Source organism: Crinia signifera, chromosome 9, assembly GCF_055691185.1.
Source record: "Crinia signifera chromosome 9, ASM5569118v1, whole genome shotgun sequence".
NCBI lineage: Eukaryota > Metazoa > Chordata > Amphibia > Anura > Myobatrachidae > Crinia > Crinia signifera.
The window spans coordinates 81,830,782-81,855,408 of NC_139225.1; the positions used below are offsets into that span (position 1 = coordinate 81,830,782).

The 24,627-nt window shown below is 43.3% G+C and overlaps 1 pseudogene; it reads left to right on the forward strand.

The window, feature by feature from the left end:
• Nucleotides 1-8,683: 8,683 nt before the first annotated feature.
• On the forward strand, nt 8,684-8,802 carry LOC146039894 (5S ribosomal RNA; annotated as a pseudogene).
• The last annotated feature ends 15,825 nt before the right edge of the window (nt 8,803-24,627 follow it).

The window sequence follows — 24,627 nt, forward strand, 5'->3', positions numbered from 1 at the left end:
TTAGCAAGGCACCCTTGGTAGCGCCTGTCTGTGCACCCCAGGGAGCACACTGCACCTCTTTCTTACTGTATATAGAAGCTGCATTTAAAAAAAAAAAACTCTATATTGATATCGTCTTATAGATTATTGTGATATACTGGATAATAACTAGACCTATTGATTGTACTATGACGGTTTAGTGGTTTATAATTTCACCAGTACAGTACATTCCGTTTAACCTTTTGAGTGCCAACATCTCTGTAAGAGGCATTCTAAATTTTGGCTAAAAAATTTTGGGTACATTTTTTTTGACAAATGCACTTTGCAATCAAAGGGTTAAACTCATTTTTTCCACTTGTGGTGAGGTCTTCTAATTTCCCATTTACTGGAGTAGCGGCATGTGTTAGAATATCAGATGTTGGTAATTTAGCACAAGGTATGTTATAATTTACCGTATGATTAAAAGGAGAATTTTTACAGGACGCCAAGCTTTGGAAATAGAAAAATGCATTTAAAAATGCTGAACCCTACAATACCCAATTATAGGTACTTTTCCCAGTATCAAAATATGCTGTACAAGCATGTACTCCTAATTGGCTGCAACTTATCTCTTGTGTTCTCTTCTCTGGTGAAAGTTCTCCCTGGATATTAATAATTTTATAAACTGTACATGCTGAAAAAGCAGAGAATCTCATAGGAGCTTGTCCATGTACCCTTCTAAGTGAGCTATGCTTGCACAGCAATACATCAATGGGGACAGAAAACAGCAAACATTCCATTCATTAGTGAAGACTGCCCATCTGCAGTTCTTATTTTAAAATTGTCTTAACAACTGGTAGTGAATGAAAAAAGTTCTACAGCATACAACAGCGGTTCTCAAACTGTGGGTCCTGACCCTAAAGTGGTTCCCGACCTTCTCAGCATGGGGTCGCAACTCCAAAGGTGCTGACCATCAGGCCAGGGCCGGTGCTAGGGTGTTGGGTGCCCTCCTGCAAACTATAAATTTGCGCCCTCCCTCCCATACCTTATAATAGAGACATGCTTGAGGTACTCACAATAAAAATGGGGGTATGTTCTCACAATGAGTGTTTTTTCAAATTACAGCACACAGTAGCATAATCTTATTTATATTACACTGTATGTAGTGTTACTTATTTACATTACACCACACACTAGTGTCCCTTATACACATTACGCAACACAATAGTTCCCCTTATATATAATACCAACAGTAATAGTTCCTTTTACATGTAATGTGGCTTACACAAAATGACCAGAGTAGTGCAAGTTACACAAAAATGTCCACCAGTGGTTGAAGTGGAAATTTGAAAGTGGGGGTATGGAAAAGTGAAGGATGTTGCTATGTGCATGGTGAAGGCGCGCTCCAGAAAAATGGTGTGGCCACTTTAAAGGGGTGTGTTCTTGCGTGTATTTTGCCACACCATATACCTCTAATACACATTATGCAACACAATAGTAGACCCCATAATACTTGCACCTTAAACATTATGCAACACACAATGAGCCAAAATTCTAATAGATTTAGCCAAAAATCACATTATACAACTCAGATGGAGCAAAAATTCATGTTAAGGTGCTCATACATGGAGCGATGTGCTCCACGAATTTTGAGCTAGAGAGCGTTGCATCTAGTTAAAAACGTGAAATGTGCTAAAGCAGCATCGTTTTGACATAGATGTGATGCGGTGCGATCTAGTTCAAAAAGTAGGGACCGCTTATCGCCTTGCAAAACAGGATTGCTCTGTGTATGGGCACCTTTATGCCAAAATGAAAGTGCCAAAATTCACGTCATGCCACCCAGATTGAGCCAAAATTCACATCATGCCACCCGGACTGAGCCAAAATTCACGTTATGCCACCCAGATTGAGCCAAAATTCGCATTATTCCCCCCAGATTGAGCCAAAATTCACATTATTCCAACCAGATTGAGCCAAATATAACATCATGCCACCCAGATTGAGCCAAAATTCACATCATGCCACCCAAGTTGAGCCAAAATTCACATCTTGCCACACAGATTGATCCAGAATTCACATCATGCCACCCAGATTGAGCCAAAATTCACATCATGCCACCCGGACTGAGCCAAAATTCACGTTATGCCACCCAGATTGAGCCAAAATTCACATTATTCCCCCCAGATTGAGCCAAAATTCACATTATTCCAACCAGATTGAGCCAAATATAACATCATGCCACCCAGATTGAGCCAAAATTCACATCATGCCACCCAAATTGAGCCAAAATTCACATCTTGCCACCCAGATTGATCCAGAATTCACATCATGCCACCCAGATTGAGCAAAAATTTACGCCATGCCACCCAGATTGAGATAAAATGTATGTTATGCTACATGGATCTAAAAAATAATTTACGTTTTGCCACACAGATTGAGCCAAACTTTACATATAATTTGGGGACACAGGGACCATGGGGACGCAGGGATCAGGGCAGGGGGGACGCAGGGACAGGGGGATGAAGGGATGGGGATGCAGGGACTGGGACCGGACGTAGGGACCCGGGGGGTGGACACGCAGGGACAGGGACCGCTGAATGATGCAGGGATAGGGACCAGGGGATGGCGCAGGGACAGTGACCGGGGATGACGCAGGGACAGGGAGCGGGGGAAGATAAAGGACTGGGGGGGGGGGGGGGCGCAGAAACAAGACTAGGGGGACACAGGAACCAGGGGGATGCAGGACTAGGGTAGGATGCAGGGACATGGGGGGGAGGCGCAGGGACAAGGACTGGGGGGACACAGGGACCAAGGGGTCCACAGCTCCCTCCTCCACAAGCAGTGACGGCGACACTCCTTCAACCTCCTGCACAGTGCACACAGAGTCCAACGCCGCTCTACCTCTTTCACATGCAGTGACAGCGGCACGAGCACCTTCCCTTGCTGCCCACCCACTCACTGTTTCTCCTCACTCGGTGGCTCCTCAGTCAGGCACACTGCAGCCTGCAGAGTGCCGAGCCTAGGACACAGAGGGGGAGCTCCACGCTGATGCTGATCGGCGCTCCCCCGCTGTGTCCTAGGTTCGGCGCTCTGTGCTGCATTAATACAAACAAATTAGGTGCAAGGAATATAACAGTTAAAAATAAATTAATATAAAGTATAATGACCATCAAATTAATTAATGTGTATATGCAGCTCCCATTGGTAATCTGGGATATTACTAAAAATTTAGGAACAGAAGGAATACGAGAGTTAACTTTCAGAGAGCGCACTAATTCAATAGTAAATGGTTTATTACAAATACGACTCAAAGTAAAAAGCAGCACAGTAAAAATACACATACAGTATACATATAGACTAAAAATGAAAACCACTAATTTCCATGAAAAACAATAAGTAATTGATCCTCTTAGAATTAAAAAAGGGCTTAAAAAATCTCTATCATTGGTGGCTGGCCAGCACTTGGATATTAATGATGTGGGATGTGTTGCCTTCTGATTGTGCTTAAAAAGAGGGAAAACAGGTTTTATAGGGCATCAGAAACCACCAGTATGTTTCTAGACCCTCCAAATCAGGGAACACTCACTGTACAGCCGGTACTGCCGTTAAAATAGCTGATAAGCGTATGAGGTCATCTCCTGCAGAGTTCCAAAAAGGCATCAGGGGCTGTGTGGGGTATAGAGTGTCGCTTAGATGGGGTAGCGGACAGAATCCGGGGGACCCTGGTGCGCGCCGGCACTGATGTCAGCACTGTGCGGCCGGCACTGATGTCAGCACTGTGCGGCGCCCACAGCTGCTGTGACTCACCCAGTGCTCTCGAACTAGTCCACTGTGGCCGCAGTTGTTAACGCCTGTCACTCACCCAAGGTTGATTGAGCGGGTGGTCTGCTCCCGGTGGCCTGCCCGAGGGTATCTGCCAGGTTGGGTGGCTCAGTGAGTGCTGCTCGTATTTGCAATCCTGCACTGTGCTGCATGCCTGAGTGAGGAGCCGCCGGGTGAGGAGAAACAGTGAGTGTGCGGGCATCAAGGGAAAGTGCCCGTGCCACTGTCACTCGGTGGGGGTAGGGAGCGCCTCTCAGGTCCGGCGCCTACCTGCTTTGCAGGCTTTGCTGAGCGGGTAGCGCCGGCCCTGCATCAGGCTGATGACTTTTCTAATCTCAGTCAGTGATTCAAGCAGTCTGAAAAGTCTTTTGAATTGTCTGTTATTTTAGACTTCTCACAAATTATTTTGTGCCTCCACAATGCTGCCCTGTATGTGCTGTCTGCTGACTATATGTGTGATGTGATGACCTTCTGCAGTCACTTGCTGGGGTCCTGTAATTAATTGTAATGTCTTATGGGGTCCCAGAGAAAAATAGTTTGAGGACCCTTGGCATACAATATACAAAACATGACTTTGTGCTGTAGTCATTTCTAACTACACACATATTAACATATGTAATGCTCATTGCCTAGAACCCACTGCTTACAGGTAACATTAATTGAAGAAAAAAAATTATAATAATTTATCAGCACAACTATCGCTCATTTATCATAGTAAGATGGGTGGAGCTCTCTTATTTTATTACTGTTGTATTACTATTATTATTGTCTGTTAATTATTATTGTAATCTGTTACATTATTTTACCAGATAAAAACACTGATGATTTTTTAGGGTTAGATGGAAAGAGCGAAAAGGTGACGTCCTAAAAACCATAGAAAGTCCCTGTGGTTTGTACTTTAAACTCCGTTTTATGGATGGAACCCTATGGATGGGCCATGCTATTTGCTTTCCACCAGACTAATATTTGCCACTGTAAGCCCTTATACTGTGGATACAACCACACAGAATATACCATCTCAGGCATTCAACTCCACAAAGAAACCCTACACAACCTTGTTTGGCCATCAGCATTGTGGAGGAACGACACCTCTCTTTAACCGTGGATTTAAAAGGGACATGGACCAATTCATCTTGAGTTGTCATAGCATCTGGACATAGGAAAGGACGCTCACACCAACTGTTGGTGTTGGACTCCATGCGTGAATATGTTGTTTTATTTAAAGGGCCAATGCACACCTTGTTCTAATGATACATATGCATTGCTACTTTTTATATGAAATGTTTTTCAACTTAACTTATTATTGCACGTCCTGATAACTAGCGCAGTTACCACCTTACCTGTTACTTATGCAAAACTGATTCAATTGTTTGCAGATACTGGGTCTGATTCAAAGATGTACGCAAAGCCGATGTTTTATGGAGCTGAGTGATTATCCGCAGGCTGCGCATGCTCCGCTTTCAATTGCATATGCATGAGTGTGCCGATGTGTACTTGCACACAACAAGGATGCCACTGCAAAGTGATTTACAGAAAGTGTCCATATTGGGGTGTTAACATGGTGTTAGTGGGGCGTGGTTTTAAAAATGTACATATGTCATTGGCATTTTCAGGGTGTGCATCTGACGGCAGCGGCGAGTCCTAGCATATAAATACATATATATAAATACACGGTTCCTGCATTGCAACTGTTACAGCCAGTCTGAGTAGACAAAGACCTACTCAGGCAGTCAGTATTTCCTGTTATTGGGGCAAATGTATTAAGCCTTAACAAGAGATAAATGTTAGGGTATGATAAGGAGAGAGAAACGTCCAGCCAATCAGCTCCTTACTGACTTTTTTCAAACTCAGCCTGTAACATGGCAGTTAGCAGGTGATTGGCTGGACATTTATCTCTCGTTATCCCCCTTGCATTTATCTCTTGTTAAGGCTTAATACATCTGCCCCATTGTGTCTAGACTGCATTTGCATATGCAAATGAGTTGTGGTTGCGCCGGTAGGCATCTGTTTCATTTTTGAGTTGCAGCTTCACTTGCTGATAGTAGTTGCGTCGCGGAGAAAACTGCACTTGCAGCTGCATTAGCATACATCTCTGAATTAGGCCCACTGCATGTTGTATAGGGGGAAATTTACTAAAGGAAATTTGTAAAAAAATAGGTGTATTTCTATCCAGAAATACACTTATTTTTGACATTTACTATCCCAAAAATACGGCAATTCGTATTTGTATTGATAGCACATCAATACGAATACGAATTGCCGTATTTTCGGGATAGTAAATGTCACAAATAAGTGTATTTCTGGATAGAAATACACCTATTTTTTAAAAAATTTCCTTTAGTAAATTTCCCCCATAGTATCTGTATTCTGAGCCCGAAGGTAACAACCTGACAGGTCCACACAGCTCTCCTCCTCTCTAAAATAATGTAATGTGCTAGATCTCATTCATTCAATACAGAAGTTTGTAAGAAAGAAAAAGACAGCTAGTGGCCCAGCTTGTCAATCAATAAATTACACCTTCTTTTATATATTCTTGGTTCAGCATTTGCAACTACAGTAGATAGACAAGAGTTAAGCTCCCAGGCCTCTTAATGTTCACAGTATTGGCATCACATGGAGCTATAGATTTTTTGACCAGCATCCAGTACTTTCTGTTCTCAGAAGATATTTTCTCCATCACATTTCTGACAGGAACTTTTAAGTCAGGAAGACTCTTGGGAACTTAACTTACATGGGAGGCGTTAAACATCCATACCAAGAACATTAATCACTGAGAGAAACACCAGGAAAAGGGCATTGAAGGACTGATGTATCATTAAAACATCCACAATACAGTTTAGTTTCAAAGGAGCAGAAAAAGAAAATCTTTTTTTTTGACAAGTCGGTAATTCTACTGAAAGTTTTCTATCAACTTTATTGGGATAACAAACTGTAACACATAAAATGCAGCTGTCCTATCTATGACTGTGGTAAGTTATTGAAACTTATAAATATATATATATAATATTTAAAATGATTTTGTAAAGCAGGGCATAAATATATTGTCCTATAGATATTGGCCTAATTCAGGTTGGCTTGGTAAGCTGCCTTCGCAAATAAAAGTCAGTCTCAACTGATCTTTATTAAAAGGGCTAGGACGCGGACGGGGTGGGCGGCTGACTTCCTGTGATGTCAGCCGCCTGCCCCTGGCAGGCATCGGCCTGCATGCGTACTCTTGGGAGCACCCAGTGTATTCATGGTGATGGCCATAAAATGCTGGGGCTGTCATGGGCGAGCCCCCTTTTTGACCAGTCCATCGCCGGCCCTCCCCGCAGCAAAAGACTGTGTAACTCGCTGAAGCCATTCGCTGTCTGTGTTTGCACATCGGATGGCTTACGAGCAATTCTAAATCGGCCTCATTGTGTACAAACATATCATACATAAAGGCAAGAGAATAATCCTGATATAAGACAAATGAACCCTAAAATACCCATAATGCGCTAATACAATATTAAAGGGCAGATGCAGATTTTACTCAAGGCAGCCTAGACGCTTGCCTAGTGTTCAGAAGGTTCCAATGGGCCCCATAAAGGTATCCTGGTCATTAAAAATGTTCCCAGAGGAGCATTATGCTACTACCGCATGATGTCATGACATCACATAGACCTGTACACGTTCACTGATAGGATGAAAAAATAAATGGACACAAAAAGGGTTTCATCCACTGTAGGTATGCAGTCAGGTTACTTTAAATGTGACACAGGTATTATCCCTATTTCCAAAAGACCTAGTGCCTGATTCAAATTTGTACAAATGCCAAAGTTCACGCAGCTGAGCGTTTTCTTGATAGACTATACATGCGCCAAGGTACACTATCGATGCCACCTGCAGTCATCAGAAAAAAATATAGTGCCATGGATTGTTTGTGCAAGGATGTCCCCAAACTTGTATCTTGTTAAGGGCCCAACTAGGTCTAACTCCGCCTCTGTTAAAAAGCACAGTAGCTCAAAAAATATAGGACCCCAAGAGTGCAGAGTTTAGGATGGCTGTTGCAGATGCACAGAAAGATGGCACTGCAGGAAGAAGCCCGATAGGCGAAACACGTGTCCAGTTGTAAGTTCCAGCCTCCCACTCCTCCGGCCATCAAGTAAGCACATCAGCGGCAGCCCCCGGCTCCTACACGCCGCTATCCACACGCTCACCAGCGAGCTCCGGCGCAGCGAATCTGACGTCACGAAGTCCTCACCTCCGGCTCCGTCACACAGCACCCAGCAGGTCACTTCTCCGCATGTGAAACTAGCTGTGCGGGACTATCGATCGTTCCACGTCAGCCGCTAACGTAGGCAGCGGCAACAGGTCAGACAGGCGCTCCCTCACTGCAGCCAGCAGCGGGGTAGCGGTCTCGCTACACACAGCGACCTCTGCACTAATTGTATATCTCCCTCAACTTTGCAACAAATGATATATGTCTCCTTCAAAGCATTGCCACTAACTGTATGAATACTATTGGTAACTATATCTCCAAATCTGCAACCACACAGTGTGTGGCGTTACCTCAAACAGTACAAATATCGCTTGTAACTATAATTCTGCGATCAGCTAACAGGCAACTGCCACAGGTTGGTGACAATATAGCAAGTTGGATAAACGCTCCCCCACCGCTGTAAGCAGCGGGGTAGAGACCCCAATATCTACAGCGACTTGTGCCTTAATTGTATCTATTTCATCTGTGCCACAAAACCACCTATGCCTCCCTGAAGTGTTATTGTCTGGATAGACACCAGTGTTAAGTGTATCCCCAATTGCATGGTGTGTGGCGTCATCTCAAATGGTGCAATTATCACTTGTGACCATATCTACCTGGTGAAGTGATCCCCTCTTGCAGCCCTACAGGCCACATTTGATGGGACACTAAACCCCAAGATATTGCCACCATACCCCACTGGTCTGCCCAAACCCTCTCCGAACTTGGAAGCCAAGCAGTGGAGGGCCAGGACAGTACCCAGGTGGGAGACCCCCGGGGAAGCCCAGGTGTGGCAACATCAAAACTAGGGGTAAGAGCCGCCGTATCAAATAAATACCTGCAACAATGACTGCCAGAGTGAGTGTTTATTAAAGAACCATAATTATATACCGAGGCTGTGTAACTTTTTTCTCCTAATACTACCAATTCAGGTACATTACTTGACGCTATTAAGCATTAATTGTTGTGCATTTGAGGGGAACTGAATCATTTTCACTGCCTACTATCACTGGTAATTGTACCTCTGATAAAAACAGTGCTTAAATGACATATTAAAGGTGTGACCAATCTGCGAATATTCCTTGAACTAAACCAGTACAAGGATCACACTACATTTTAATATCTCAAATTTAAATCACTTCTTTGTGCCACCTATTTTAAATTAAGTCTACAATAAAAGTTATGTATTAATTATCTAATTTAATCATTTACAAAAGAGTGTGCCCAAAAAGCGTTTTTTCTTTCTTTTTTTGTCAGTCTCTTTTTCCTGACAAACAAAACCCCAGTGTCTAACAGATGCACAGAAAGGTAGGCATGTCTCCTGGTGATCCCTTGTAGTCCCCATGCTGTTGGCCACTTCCCAAATGAATCGGACAATCTGGATAACTTGTTGACGCGATTAGCACTGAATTGTATCCCCCGGGCTCTGCTTTACAATACAAGAAATCAGAGCATCAGAGCCATGATGTTGTGACCACAGCAGAATGCCCCTATACTGCCTACTTGGCTGCACAACAACCCCCCCCCCCCCCTGCACCTCCCACTTGGCTAACCCCTCCTGCAATGGGGTGCTGAAAAATCAGCAAGCGCAATGAGTATAGGCTGGTGAGATGAATCCAATGAATATCATTTATGCAAAACTAAATTCATGCTGAAGAGATTAGCTACATCAGAGAACTCATTTTTGAATGTGTTCAAGACACACGTTCAAGGTTGCAGTTTAAAGGTTATATTTTGTGATTCTGGATTTGATACTGCTTGAGTCTACTATAATGACTAGATGCATTTCCAGATACACTTGTTACATCTTACAAGTTCTGTTAAACCTGACCTGTTTAGTAATTGGAAATATGGATGTTGACCTATAATCAGTGCTATTTTTGTAGGAAAATAGGTTCAGGAACTGTGGGCGGGGCAGAAAGTGGGCGGTGATGTGGGAGGAGCTACAAAAGGGGCGGGGCATTACATAAAAAAAGAGAGAGAAAAAAAAGAAAAACATAATTCCTCACTCCATCACACTTATTATACATATACCACACACAGAGATTTGCATTATACATATGCCACACACCGTGATGCCCATTATACATATGCCCCACACCGTGATGCCATTATACATATGCCCCACACCGTGATGCCATTATACATATGCCCCACACTGTAACGCTTATTATACATATGCCACTCACAGAGATGCCCGTTATACATATGCCATTCACAGAGATGCCCGTTATACATATACCACTCACAGAGATGCTCGTTATACATATGCCCCACACCGTCAAGCCCATTATACATATTCCCCACACCGTGATGCCCATTATACATATGCCCCACACTGTAACGCTTATTATACATATGCCGCACACAGAGATGCCCGTTATACATATGCCCCACACCATCAAGCCCATTATACATATGCCCCACACCGTGATGCCCATTATACATATGCCCCACACTGTAACGCTTATTATACATATGCCGCACAGAGATGCCAGTTATACATATGCCACTCACAGAGATGCCCGTTATACATATGCCACACACAGAGATGCCCGTTATACATATGCCACACATAGAGATGCCCCTTATACATATGCCACACACAGAGATGACCGCTATACATAAGGCCCACACCAAGATGCCAGTTATACATATGCCACACAGAGATGCCCGTTATACATAAGGCCCACACCAAGATGCCAGTTATACATATGCCAGACACAGAGATGCCCGTTATACATATGCCGAACACTGTGATGTCCATTATACATATGCCCCACACCGTGATGTCCATTATACATATGTCCCACACCATGATGTCCATTATACATATGCCCCACACCGTGATGTCCATTATACATATGTCCCACACCATGATGTCCATTATACATAAGGCCCACACCGTGATGCCCATTATACATATGCCACACCGTGATGCCCATTATACATATGCCACACACCGTGATGCCCATTATACATATGCCACACACCGTGATGATCCTGGGGGCGCTTCAGACAGGCGGGCGGGAGAGAGGAGCAACAGAGGCAGGCGGGCACCCCGGCGGGAGAGAGCAACAAGAGAGGTGGGCGGGCGCCGGGCAGGACAGCGTGTCTCGGCGGGTGGAGGGCGCAGGAGTCGCCATGGACGCGCACTGACACTGACGTCAGGTGCATCCATGGAGTAGGAGGCCAAGGGGCGGTGGCAGGAAGTACATCTTCCTTGCCACCGCGGAAACAGAGATTATCATTGCAGATAATCTCTGAGCATGCAGCCTGCGCCCGGCGTTGAACTTCCGGAACGCCGTTCCTGGTGAGGTCATTTTTCAATTGAACTTCAGGAACGGCCTTCCGGACCGTTCCGCCACAAAAATAGCCCTGCCTATAATTCTGTCACTCTATTTGGGATATATATATATATATATATATATATATATATATAACCTTGGGATGCTGTTCCTAATCATCTGCTCTTAGCAAGGACTTACTAGCTATGCCACTTGTTTACTCATTACATATTCTGGGCAAATCATTATAGATGAGTTGAGTTTTACCCCAAATGACCAGACCGATTTGGAATTTAGCATTTGTAAAAAATAGGTGTATTTGTATTCAGAAATTCACTTATTTTTGACATTTACTATCCCGAAAATATGGCAATTCGTATTCGTATTGATAGCACATCAATACGAATACGAATTGCCATATTTTCGGCATAGTAAATGTCAAAAATAAGTGTATTTCTGGATACAAATACACCTATTTTTTTTACAAATTTCCTTTGGTAATTTTCCCCCATTATTTCCGCTTGCCAGATACTATTTTAATATCTAAGGTTAGGGGAAATATTTATCATCATACTTAATGCAAGCCTATTAAAGAATATCATGTAATCTATTTGTAATACAGAATATCTTGACTAGCAGAAAAAAGGTCATGTGGTACAAATGAATATAAAACAATCTAATTGTCTTAATGCACATATTATATCTTTGGGTTCATTTAAATATCACTGCACATTTGCCTCCTGAAAAGCCTAAAGTGTTTTCATTCTCAGATTAAGACTTCCCCGAACAGAGCCTGTTTCTATTTTTTTAGTAAATGACTTAGAAAAACTAGTTGGTTTATAGCAGATGTGCTAATCATTTTCTTCATGCGCAATACACTGCACTGAGGAAGCATTAATTTTATATGTGAGCAAAACACACATATTTTCCAGGCCCCGCGCACAAGAGAATGGTAAAACCATAAAGTGAAACTGTTTCATATATCAAGAATAATTTAGTTTATTTTCATTTTCTAGGTCATTTGCACTCTGTCTTTTACAAGTTACAATTGGTACTCTTTATAAGTACAGTAAGGGGGGTATTCAAATGTTTACTTTTGGGCTTGAATTTTTTTTCCACCCTTCAAATTCACGCATCTGGTGTCTTTTGAAGTGATGGTTGGGTTTGCTATTCAAATGTTTTTCGGTACTTGTTTCCTAGCACGGCGCCACCGATTTTAATTGTATGCAATCGGGTTTCAAAAATCGGGTCAATGATTTGACCCGACCGACCCGATTTTTTACATTGGAACCAATGTTAAATGGTCCCTGAGACCCGATTTTACATTGGCCCCAATGTTAAATGCCCCCCAGACCCCATTTTTCATTGTATCCCCCCCATTGTTAATGCCACGCCACGATCAACGTGAACCCGGTGGTGAGTGCAGTGAGCCCGCGAGGGGCGGCAGTACGCGTCCTCAACCTTTTCATACCCCCACTATCCACGTAGGCGTGGAGTTGATTTTATATAGTGTGGCGAGCCAAAATGGCATGTGATGGACCCAATTTTAAATGGCCATTTAACATTACATACAATGTAAAATCGGGTCAGTCGCATCGCATGCCATTATAATGGCATGCGATGGACCTGATTTTTACATTGTCGGGAAAGCTGGTAAAAAGAACGAAATCGGGTCAGTCGGGTCCCATCGCATGGGACCCGACGGGTGCCGTGCTAGGAAATAAGTACCCTTTTTTCTTTAGCTATCTAATCTGTTGGTTGGTCATAATTATCACACCCATTTATTCCCCTTTTTTAATCTCGCACCCGTTTTTTCCCTTTTTTTAATATCACAGAATGGGGGGTATTCAAATGTTCATTTTTGGGCATCAGCTTTTTTACATCATGCAAATACATAATAATGCTGCCATATATAAGGACTGCCGGGGAGTTGAAGGGAAATTGGACACAATCATGATTGTAAGACCAGTCTTTCTGATGTATGGCCACCTAGTAATCTGTGTGTATGGGGAGCAGACACTCTCCAACATTCAACAGTCAACAAACGTCTGGCTGTATAAAAATCTACCTACTGTATGTATTCTCCAGCATTGGTGGTTACATAAAAAAGTGCTCTTCTTCTATGTACAGTAGCTATTGTGTGTCACAAGGACATCCTCTCAGACACTTTAGGCCTTCTCACTGTATTTGTATGCCTTAACTGACGAGATCACCTTTTCAGCCGATGGCGTTAAACACTGAATCATATTATAATGAAGTTTCTTCCTCAATAGCAAAGCACAGGCTTGCAGTGAATCAATAACCTTTATTCAGCTGAGTTCAAGAAGCCTGCATACAAGACATGAGAGCCTGATTGGTTTCCCACTAAACTAGTGCTTGTCAGGGATAGAGGAAGAACCTTTATTACATTATTGATTAACTGCTAAGCTCTGTCTGCCAGAAACCTGGTTCCATTCATTATATCAGTATCATTTCTATATGTAATACCAAATGCTACATACACATGTTGCAATCTGACACAGATGGAGAAGCAAACTACACAGATCCATCCTAATTATAATGATTCAGTCTATGAAAATTGTATTGAAAATTTATTGTATGTAAATGTACACCAAACACAAGATTCCGGAGCTTTAAATGATAGATTAATGGTTGTGCCTCTAACTAGGTGTGGAGAAGTTTGTGGAGGTGTAATGCATTTACCTACTCTTTCCTTCAGACTGTTGAGTATTTGAAGAAGTCATGGAACACAGGTCTGACAACTCAATAAATAAGAAGTAAGTGCATACGGGACAGTTAAACAATGTCAAGAGATAGAGAACATGGGGTAGGCTGCCAGTTTCAGTTGCTCAAATGGTCATCACTGGCACAAAAGCCAGTAGTGACAACCAGGTCAGCCAATTGGCTCTCTCATGTGCATCATACAGACTTGGCTTAAAGGAAAAACACAAATGGCCTACAGTACCCTTGCAAACCAAACATTGAACAGTGCCGGCTTGCTGGAAGGCAGACACATAGCACAGAGGCTACTCCAGGTATGACACTTTTCAGCTTGCTTGCATTTTTTCTCCACTACAAAGGTGCAGAACCAAGAAGGGAAGCAGTACAACCTCCCTTCTATTTTATCCCCCTCCCCTTATCGCTTATTGGCTTTTTTTATCACTGAAAGTGCCTGCACTCTGAGGAAGTCCTGATCTTCTTGCTGCCACCAATATCTGATAAGGAAATCTTGTGACCATCTCTGAAGTGAAAACTCAAGGAGAGGAGGAGCTGCAGTATCCACCTCTCCCTGTCAACCCTTTCCTCATCACCCTCTGCCTATGTTCATTACCCTCTGTCCATTAGCTTCTACCTTTCCCTGTCATGCTCTCCATGTCCCACTGTCTCTCCCCATAACTCTTAACCTCTCCCAGTCACCCTCTCCGTGTTGAGCTCTGACTCTCCCTGCTTCTCCCTTTAACAGTCTGCCTCTCCCCATCATCCTCTCCCTGTCACACTCTGTATGTCACTCTCACCCACTTCCTCCTCTAGTCACCCACTGCTTTTCCCTGTCACCTCCAGATTCTCCCTGTGACTCCCTACCTCTCTAGTGTGTAGTATATTATGAACTTGTGATGGGGGAGTCCAAATCATATTTTTGCACTTGGACTCACAAGTTCTGTCACTAACGTGCAAACCAAAAGGAGCCTTTCTAACATCTAACTAACAAAGGCTATCAACAAACTGGTTCTACATTTCCAGTGAAAAAGGATATTAGTGCACACCACATACGTTTTTATTGCCCGGCTGTTGGTGTTTTAAAAGTCGGGAACCCGACGTCGGGTTAATGACTGTCGGGACCCCGTATGGCACCCCATGTGCCGATGGATCCGATATGATTTCCCGGCGGTCGGGATCCCAGCGGTCGGAATCCCGACACTGGAATCCCGACCGCCGAAATCCGGACAAGGGGGGGACATGGATCGCCCCCCTTGCGGGCTCGCTGCGCTCGCCACGCAGCGGGCCCGGTGCCTCGCTACGCTCGGCACGCTATTTTATTCTCCCTCTATGGGTGTCGTGGACACCCACGGAGGGAGAAAGTTTCGGGATTTCGGCGGTCGGGATTCCAGTGTCGGGATTCCGACCGCCGGGATCCCGACCGCCGGGAAATTAACCGCATCCCGTGCCGATAGGTGGTATTTCATGCCCTACCATTCATTACGGCGTGGAGGAAAAATATAAAAGTGCCTGAAGCATGGCAAGCATAGCGAGCCATGCGAGGGGACGCGGTGCACTTAATATGTGTCCATACCAACCTATGTCGACATAGACACAAAAAACCCATGTAAAACTCATGTCAACCTTTTGAATGTCAACCTTTTGACAATGACGACTTTTTGACTGTTGACCTTTTAACCCTGTGGACCTTTTGACTGTCAACCTTATGACTGTAGACCTAGACATTGTAGATCTAAAATACCATAACCTCTGCAGCTAGAGCGCTCCCCCGTCCACCTGATAGCCTATGGCAGAGATAGCCAACTCCAGTCCTCGAGAGCTACCAACAGTGCACGTTTTCCAGGTCTCCTCACAGAATCACAAGTGAAATAATTATCTCCACCTGTGGATCTATTAAAATGGGTCAGTCAGTAATGAGTGCACCTGTGTACCTGCGAGGTGAGCTGGAAAACGTGAACTGTTGGTAGCTCTCGAGGACTGGATTTGGCTAACCCTGGCCTATGGGAAACTGTGGCTAGCACGTGGGACAGTGGGATAGTACCAAAAAAGGGGGACTATACTTCTGAAATTGGGAAAGCAGGGAGGCTTGGTGGGTTGAATGTATGTAAGTCCAGGAACAGAGCATTGTGTACTGAATGCAATGGGTCATGTTGGAGGGTATGCACATGTCAAACTGCATCTAAATGCATGCACTACATGTAGTCTACTTTGCTTGTTTCATGTAAAATCACATAAATAAGTATTGTATCCTCAACACACAAAATGCAAATCTCTGCATCTTCAACACCTGCTGCAGTAGAGCTCTGTTGAAAGAGTAGTGACCACACTTGTTTCTGCTGTTAACCACACAGGCATACCTCCCAACATGCCCATGCCAGGAGGGACAAACTTCTCTGCTGCTGGACTTTCCTCTTAATGTATGATTGCCGTCACCTGTTTTTATACTGGTTAACTAATAAGAAAGGTGTTTCTGCACAGGTGAAGTTAATCATACATTAAGAGGAAAGCCCAGTAGCAGAGCAACGTGTCCCTCCTGGAGGGGGTCATGTTGGGAGGTATGCACAAGTGCTGCTATACACAGCAGGTGTCCCTTCAGTGCTTGGAGCCCAGTGGCATGTGACAGTAGGAGTTATTCTGGTTTACTCCCAAAGGCAAATTCACTCTCTAATGGACAAAACCATATGCACTGCAGGTGGGGCTGATGTAACATGTGCAGAGAGAGTTAGATTTGGGTGGGATGTGTACTTCAAACTGATATATATATTGCAGTGTAAAAATAAAGCAGTCAGTATTTACCCTGCACAGAAAATGCCACTCAAATCTAACTCTTTCTGCACATGTTACATCTCCCCCACCTGCAGTGCACATGGTTTTGTCCATTAGAGAGTGAATTTGCTTTTGTGAGCTAACAAGAATGTGAACACCTAGGTGGAACTACCATTGGTGAAGTAGTTGAATTGCACCTGGGCCATTAAGAAGTTAGGGGCACCCAGCTGCTCCTGTCACCCACTGTTTTTCCTGTCACACTCTGCCTCCATCTGCCTCTCCCTATCACCCACTGCTGTGTTGCATGTTGTGAACTTGGGTTGGGATAGAGGCAGTGGCGTAAGTTCGTCCCAGTTGCCCGGAGGCAAGATGTGTATTGTCTGTGTCCCCCCCCCCCATACACACACAAAACCTTATATAAAGTACAGTATATACTGTATATTCTGTATGTCTGTCATGAAATATAACAGGCATATATACAATATATGTATAGAGAGAGAGATAGAACACATATTTCAGAACTCCGAAGTGATATAAATGGCTTTCAATTAATGGATTTAAAATTGCAGGGTAGGAGAGGTGCCCCCTTGAGAGCAGGAGCCCGGCGGCAGATGACTCCATTGCTTCCCAGAGTTCTGCCTCTGGATAGAGGAGGGGGGCCTAAATTATATTCTTGCACCTGGGCTCACCACCCACAAGTTTCACCACTGCCTGTGTCATATCAATTCACTATTCATTATAATGCTTTTTCTGCAGGATAGTGCTGATGCTAGTTTGGGGTTTACTCATTTAACAGCATTACTAGAAGTCACTGATTTTCTGCAGTACTCTGGCATTTTGTTGCAGGATTTAAAAGTAGTTTCTGAACTATTCCCCCCCCTCAAAAAAAATGCTCATAATTTGATTTTATTAGATGAAGAACATTTATAATATTCTGTAATATTAATACTGTATTATGTGTCTGACAAAATTTTATTAAAAAAAATAAATCAGTACAAACTGATGGTTGGTATATTAAACCAGCGATGATCAGACCATCATAGCATTTTCCCAGCTGCTGCTCTCTCTTGAGCACACCTCACAGGGAAGGTGAGCTGGTGAAAGGTTCCGCCAGGCTACCTCATCAGTAGTTATCAACCCAGGAATTTTTTCTGTGAGTGTCAGAGGGGGCATTTCTGACTGGTTACATCAGATGTGACCAGTCAGCGAAAGCCCAACTTGGTGTGGTTTCATCTGATTTAACCACGCCAAGTTGTTAAAATCAATATATTGTATCTTGATAATTGCTTAAATATTAAGCTTATATGCATTATATACAGTTCTTTTGGAAGATTAGATTAAGCTACCATATATATTGCATTTGTTGATATAGAGTAAAGTTACATATTGGTGTAATGCCCAGATACAAAAGTGTACTTGCTCCTTGTAGCCATCGAACTCTACCTACGATTCTGGTAACAAATGCTGATTGGCCTTGGGACGCAGTCACTATATCTAGCAAGAGCAAATAGGCCATTTCGGTAACCAATGCTGGTTGCCTTTGGTACACAATAATAATTGAGTACATTAATTTGTCCCACTTTAGCAATAAACACAATATAAACATTCCTTTACAACCTACAGTATTAACATATGGATATTATCAGTATTACAGATAATTTAGCATAAACTCTTCTCACTTCTATAGGCAAGGTATGGACAGCTGGACAGCATCAGCACTCGATAGAATATTTGCATAAACTCCTCTCACTCTAGCAATAAAATACAACATTATCAGATATTTAGCATATGCCAATAATTTGTTGCAAACAACTGGGGGGGGGTATATTTAAATAATACACAGATGGGCAGAAATCGGAAAGCAAATCCTAAGTAAAGAGTGGCAGAGTAGAGCAAAGTTGAATGTACCCCGTATATTTTATAACTTGTGCATTCAGTATAAATCTAGTCCACACCAGTGTTCTCTCACCAGTGCATCATTGTTTGCTGAGCGATCTGCATTAAGAAGAGCCAAGAAGACTGAAGGCGGTGAGGTACAGTGCTGTCCGGAGTATAGATTAGAAGGTACCCTGGTGCAGTGCTATAACTATGTCGATGGGAGGGGGTGAGATGTGCGCTTCCAGTTCCCAAACTGTGGAGAAGGAGACGGGAGTGATTCACATTCTGCCAGTGCACATAATGTGAGGGGGTGAGGGGGGCATCATTGTAAAAGAGGGGGGGGTGAGTGAAATGGGTGCTGCCAGTACCCTTAATATGGGGGGGGGGGGTGCTACACTAGCCATTACTATGAGGGGGGAAATCAGTCTATGTCTGCTTTGTATACCACTTCAATTCAGAATCAATACAGTTGCAGCATAAGACATACTGTAGATACAGTTACAGGAATGGGAGGCAGAGGCAAAGGAATTAGATGTAAGGTACAGTAGTCACAGTCCTGCCCATAAGAGTGTATAATGTAGAGATTTGTTATATTTGGGGATAAACGTAAATATTCACAATGGTCAATGACACCCAGTATAATATAATGCAGTGATTTATATCACTGCTCCATACAACAACATGACAGTGACTATCTGGGCTCTTCTAAGCCGTTCTATGCCCAGTAATCTTTAGATAAAGGACAGTGCCAGTTTTCCCAGCATAGGGTATTTGTCTGGGATGTCTGGCTATGTAGTCAATTTTGATTATTTTTTCAACAAGCGTAGCAATTACAAGGCTGCTTATTTATCTTAACAATGACTTTAATAAATATTCCTCTACTAATCAATGAATTGCTGGTGGCAGCTTCCCAAATCCATAATGAATGTTGCTGCATGTATAATTAAACCTAGTAACCAGTATTATGGTCATTGGCCATGTAGCACAACGTTCAACCTGTGGTGCGTGTAAGCAAAATAATTGTCATATTTATTATTTAGAAAACTTTATTTTAATCTATGTTGTTTTGTATTTGTACTGTCCTCTTTTTACAGGGGAAGCTGTCTGGCAAGTAAACAATCAGAACTGGAAATTATTCTGTGTAATACTTAGTGTCACTATCCAGAAACTTAGTAACTATTTCTTACCATTCAAGTGTTTCTCTAAGCCTGCTCTGCAGTACAGTGTGTGGCCTGCGGGTGAACTGGAATCAGTCCGGTGCAGCTAGCGTCCATCCAGTAGTGCTCATCCAAACACCATGATACCATTTCTTCTGCAAGAGGTATTTGCTCCACAAGGCCCTCCTTCATGTTCAAATCCTCTCCTCCATGTTTGCAGGCCGCAGCCTTGCCTTCTCCATGCCGAAGTTACCTCTTTTCTCTGGCCATAGGCACGGATCAGGTAACATGACTTCCCACAGCCAATCCTGTTACATGATTCGGACCTCACTGACACACTGTCTGGAACTCAGCCTACCAGCTGTCATCTGTCACTATAAGGATGCTGGGAAACCTGCCCCCAATCCATCACTGCAATGATGTCACTAGAGTAGCTGAATCTCCAGATCTGCTCCTGAATGTATCCTGCTTTCCACAGCATCGTGCAAAACTCCATCATGCTGCACAGCCTGAATCCCTCCAGTAGCCTTCACACGCATTCGTTTTCCAGCGGATTCCTAGCTTACTGCTTATACCTCTCCTGCTAATTACCATTTGTCCTGATGCAGTACTATCGATATCATCTATTCCCATTGCCTTCCTGCCTTCACTGCTTACTACATCTAATTACCAGCTCATCGCTACAGTACCATCTCATCTGACCAGTCATCACTCATTTCATTGATATCCGTAACCATCGGTGCACTACTGATGCCGTCATCACCTGTGTACCTTCATCTAATGCCTAAGTTACTGATAAGTGACCTGAGCTACATTCTACTTGCCTATCATATCTTCATTGTCATCTCACCATGGATGGTCACTATCGGACATTCCTGTTAACCTGCTACCATCGGTTCCCACTGACTCCAGTATTGATTGTACTTCATTCCAAGCCGATTCCAAGAATTCTACCAGTTCCAGTCTGGCCTAAGTTACTCTACGACCTCAGCGTATTCCAAGAACTCCACCAGTTCCATTCTGGTTTTAGTATTTCAGTGTTTGCTGATTAAAAGTTGCTGTACTCCTCTTCAATAAATGACCATTATTTTTACTTACCTGTTCTGGACTCTGTCTTCTCAGCCACACCTTTGGGCCCTATGCACCACCTCATTCCCTGAGGTTTACCCATATGTGGACACAGGTTATCAAATGACCCCCCCAGCTTTCACTACGCTCCAGCTCCTGAGCAAGTCCAAGCCTCAGGCATGACATAAAGAATATATTAAGTCCCAGCGGTGTCAGAGTTAATCCCTACTTATCCCATGTTTAGTCAGCCAGTCTACTCCTCTTGGAGTCTTCTGTTATGAGTATGCCCACTTTGTGGCTCTGCATGTGCTGAGCTCTCCATTGCTTTGGTGCTGCAGAAGCTTTTGAAATATAAAGAGAGCAGAAAGTACTTTTTATATTGCTGTACTCAATGCTGTTTTACTGGCTGGTCATTGTATTTAAAGACACTTTCTAAATCTTAATGCTTTTAAATGACTGTTATGTCCATTAATCATGCACATACTGTAATTGCAACATATAAAAGGGCAGAGCAGCGGGAAAGAGACAGTCTATGCCAACAGGTTATGGGCCCAGACAAGAGGATCCTCGTTACCCAGAGTAAAGTTTGCAAGGATCATGGCACAAGAACATCTCTGAGAGATCTGCAAAGAAACTGTGACTGTAACTCACGGGGAATAGCAGACAGACAGAAAGAGACGGCAAGCAGCAAAGATCGTAGACTAGCAGAACCAAACTACCAACTGTGGAACTTTAAAGTTGAAATGCTGCTGACCAGGGTTGGCTCCAGGCACATTCAATTGGAGTGGCCACGCTGGGCACCTTAAAGGGAGAGCTGGAGCAGGCCCGGTCTGCAGAAGAACTGACGATGTCTGTTGAGCAGTCTGCAGCGGCTACATTGAAACAGTGTGACAGCTGGGCAGAAGCAAGGGGCTGCCTATAGAAGCTTGCAGCCCGGCAGCCGCTGACCCACTCTGAAGACAGCTGGGCTGCAAGCTTCTATAGGATGATGATCCGGTGCGAGATTTCAAACAGACGTGGACCCGCTCTGAAGACAGCCGGGCAGCTCGCCACTTCTGCTTGGCTGTCAGACTGTTTCATTGCAGCCACTGTGGACTGCTCTAAAGACAGCTGGCCAGCCCACCACTGTCTGCCCAGCTGTCAGACTGCTTCCCCCATAGCAATGAGCATAAAACCTCATTGGCATGGAGTATGACACCCCTTGCATCAAGCAGGAAGCTTCTGGCATTGAGCATATAACCCCTGGAACCAAACATGTGACTCCTGGCATTGAGAAAAAAAAACCTTACCAATGAGCATGTAGGTAAGTGGCACTTATAACTTATATGCCATAATATGTAATGTAATCTCAGTGTGTGGCATATGTATAATGGACATCACAGTGTGTGGCATGTATATAATGGGCATCACAGTGTGTGGGATATGTATAATGGAGCACAGTTGCTGCATTTGGGGGGAGGGTGCTTAAAAAAATCTTACTCAGAGTGCTAGTAGGCTACACGCCAGACCTGCTGCTGATGAGATGATTTGTGGGAAGTTATAACTACAGACAGACCAGATGAAAATATTCAGGAATGGGACAAGAAGAACAGACAGGCATGTGCAACTATAGGCTTATTAGTGGAAGATGATAAATTAGTCCATGTAAATGAACAGAACACTGCAAAAGGGATAAACTGCAAAGGCTAAGTTAACTAAATAATTTTAACAGCAAATTATTCCTCCTAAGAAAACTGTACCAAATGAGATTTATCAAAGGATAGACTATGCAAGAGCACATAAGTAAATTAGAAGGTGAATTGTTATCTGCAAATGACAGCTAAAGGACTTACAATTAAATTCCAAGATAAAAGGTTCATAATCAAGATTGGAAATGAAACAGTAGCAACAGCCAAAGTAAAAAAAAAAAAAAAACACCTGTATTGTTTAGACACTGTGGCACAACAGGTGAGATTAAGCACACACAAACTGTATTCACATGTGGCACAGATGACTAGAACACAGATACCCAGATGGCATTAAATAAATACAAAAGAGGGGCCTAACAATGGACCTCATAGTATCAGACTGAGGTGTGAATGCTGCATAAAAGCCGAAGCCACAAGAATGACAGTTCCAAAACAAAGTGAGAACAGAGCCCAGAGACCTCTAGACTTCATACACAGCGATGTGTGTGGTCCAATACAAGTACAAAATGGTAACAGATATACAGATTTGTATTGCATGGATATTGTATGGCGAGCATCCATTCACCTTGGTGCATGGGAGAGCAAGAAGAAAAGTGGATCGCCAAAACCTTTGCCATAGTGAGCTGGTGGAAACAATGAGAGGCGCTCCATCTGTATAGTGACATTCAATGATGACTACTCAAGATATACAGTTACTTATCTGATCAAAAGCAGATGAAGTACTGGACAAGTTACATGATTATGTAACAATGGCTGGAAATAAATTTAAAAGAAATCCACTAGTATTTCGTAGCAACAATGAAGGCAAATTTATAGGTCACAAAATAGAACACTTCCTGAGATTACTTGGTATAGAGCACCACAGTACCCTACACACCACAACAGAATGGCATAGCTGAAAGTATGAAGTCTGACAGAAATGATCAGATGCATGTTATCGGATTCAGGATTACCTGACAAGTACTGGAGTGAAGCAGCAAGGACAACCACTTACTTACAGAACAGACTATTCCCCAGAACAGTAGAGAATACTCAATATGAAGTATGACACGGCAGGAAACCTAATGTGAAACACATTAGAATCTTTGGATGTAAAGCATTTGTGTAAATACCAGCAGAAAGGTGCAGTTAAATACAGAGATGTGCTGTAAACTACAGAGATGCACAGTAGAAGGAATCCTCATTGGATACAGTGAATGCTCCGAAGGATACAGAATTCTCAGCACTAAGACTGATAAGATGACAATAAGCAATAGCGTGACCGATGTGGAGGATCTAAGAAATGAGAAGAGGATTCCAGCTGACCTGGATAAAGAAGACAACAGTGACATCAGCACAACCGATGCTGACCAAGAGGTTGAAATCAGTCTCAAATCAGATACCAAAGGTATACAGGAGCGCACAACAGATAAAGTAAGGTGCTCAACCAGAGAAAACAAAGGCATCTCTCATATAAAGCTAGCACCACCAGTATACGAGAACCCACATCTTGGGAAGAAGTGTTTAATTGACCAGATTGGGAAGCAGGAAAATGGATAGAAGCAGCAAAAGAAGAAATGAAATCCATGCATGATAATCAGACATGGACACTAACAGTACTGCCAGCAGGAAGAAAAACCATAGGCAGCAAATGGACATTCAAAGTCAAATTCAACACATATGGAAAAGTGGAGCAATACAATGCCAGATTAGTAGCCAAAGGATATTCGCAAAAGTATGGGGAGGATTATGATGAGACATTTGTTCCAGTAGTAAAGCAGACAACCATTCAGGACATTACTTTTAGTAGCAGCTGCAAAGGGTATGCAAGTGAGACATTTCTATGTATAGACAGCATCTTTACGTGGTGAGCTAAAGGAGGATATCTACATAGAACAGCCACCAGGCTTCAAAGACCCTGAAAGACTAGACCTAGGGGGTTATTCTGGTTGATTCGCAAGCATACAAATTCTCAAGTCCACCAAACCCCGCCTTGCAAATGGTGGCCTGGCCGCCATCCATTTGCAATGGCGATTCCCTCACCGGGCCTACGAATGGATGTTACACAGTAATATCCATTCAAA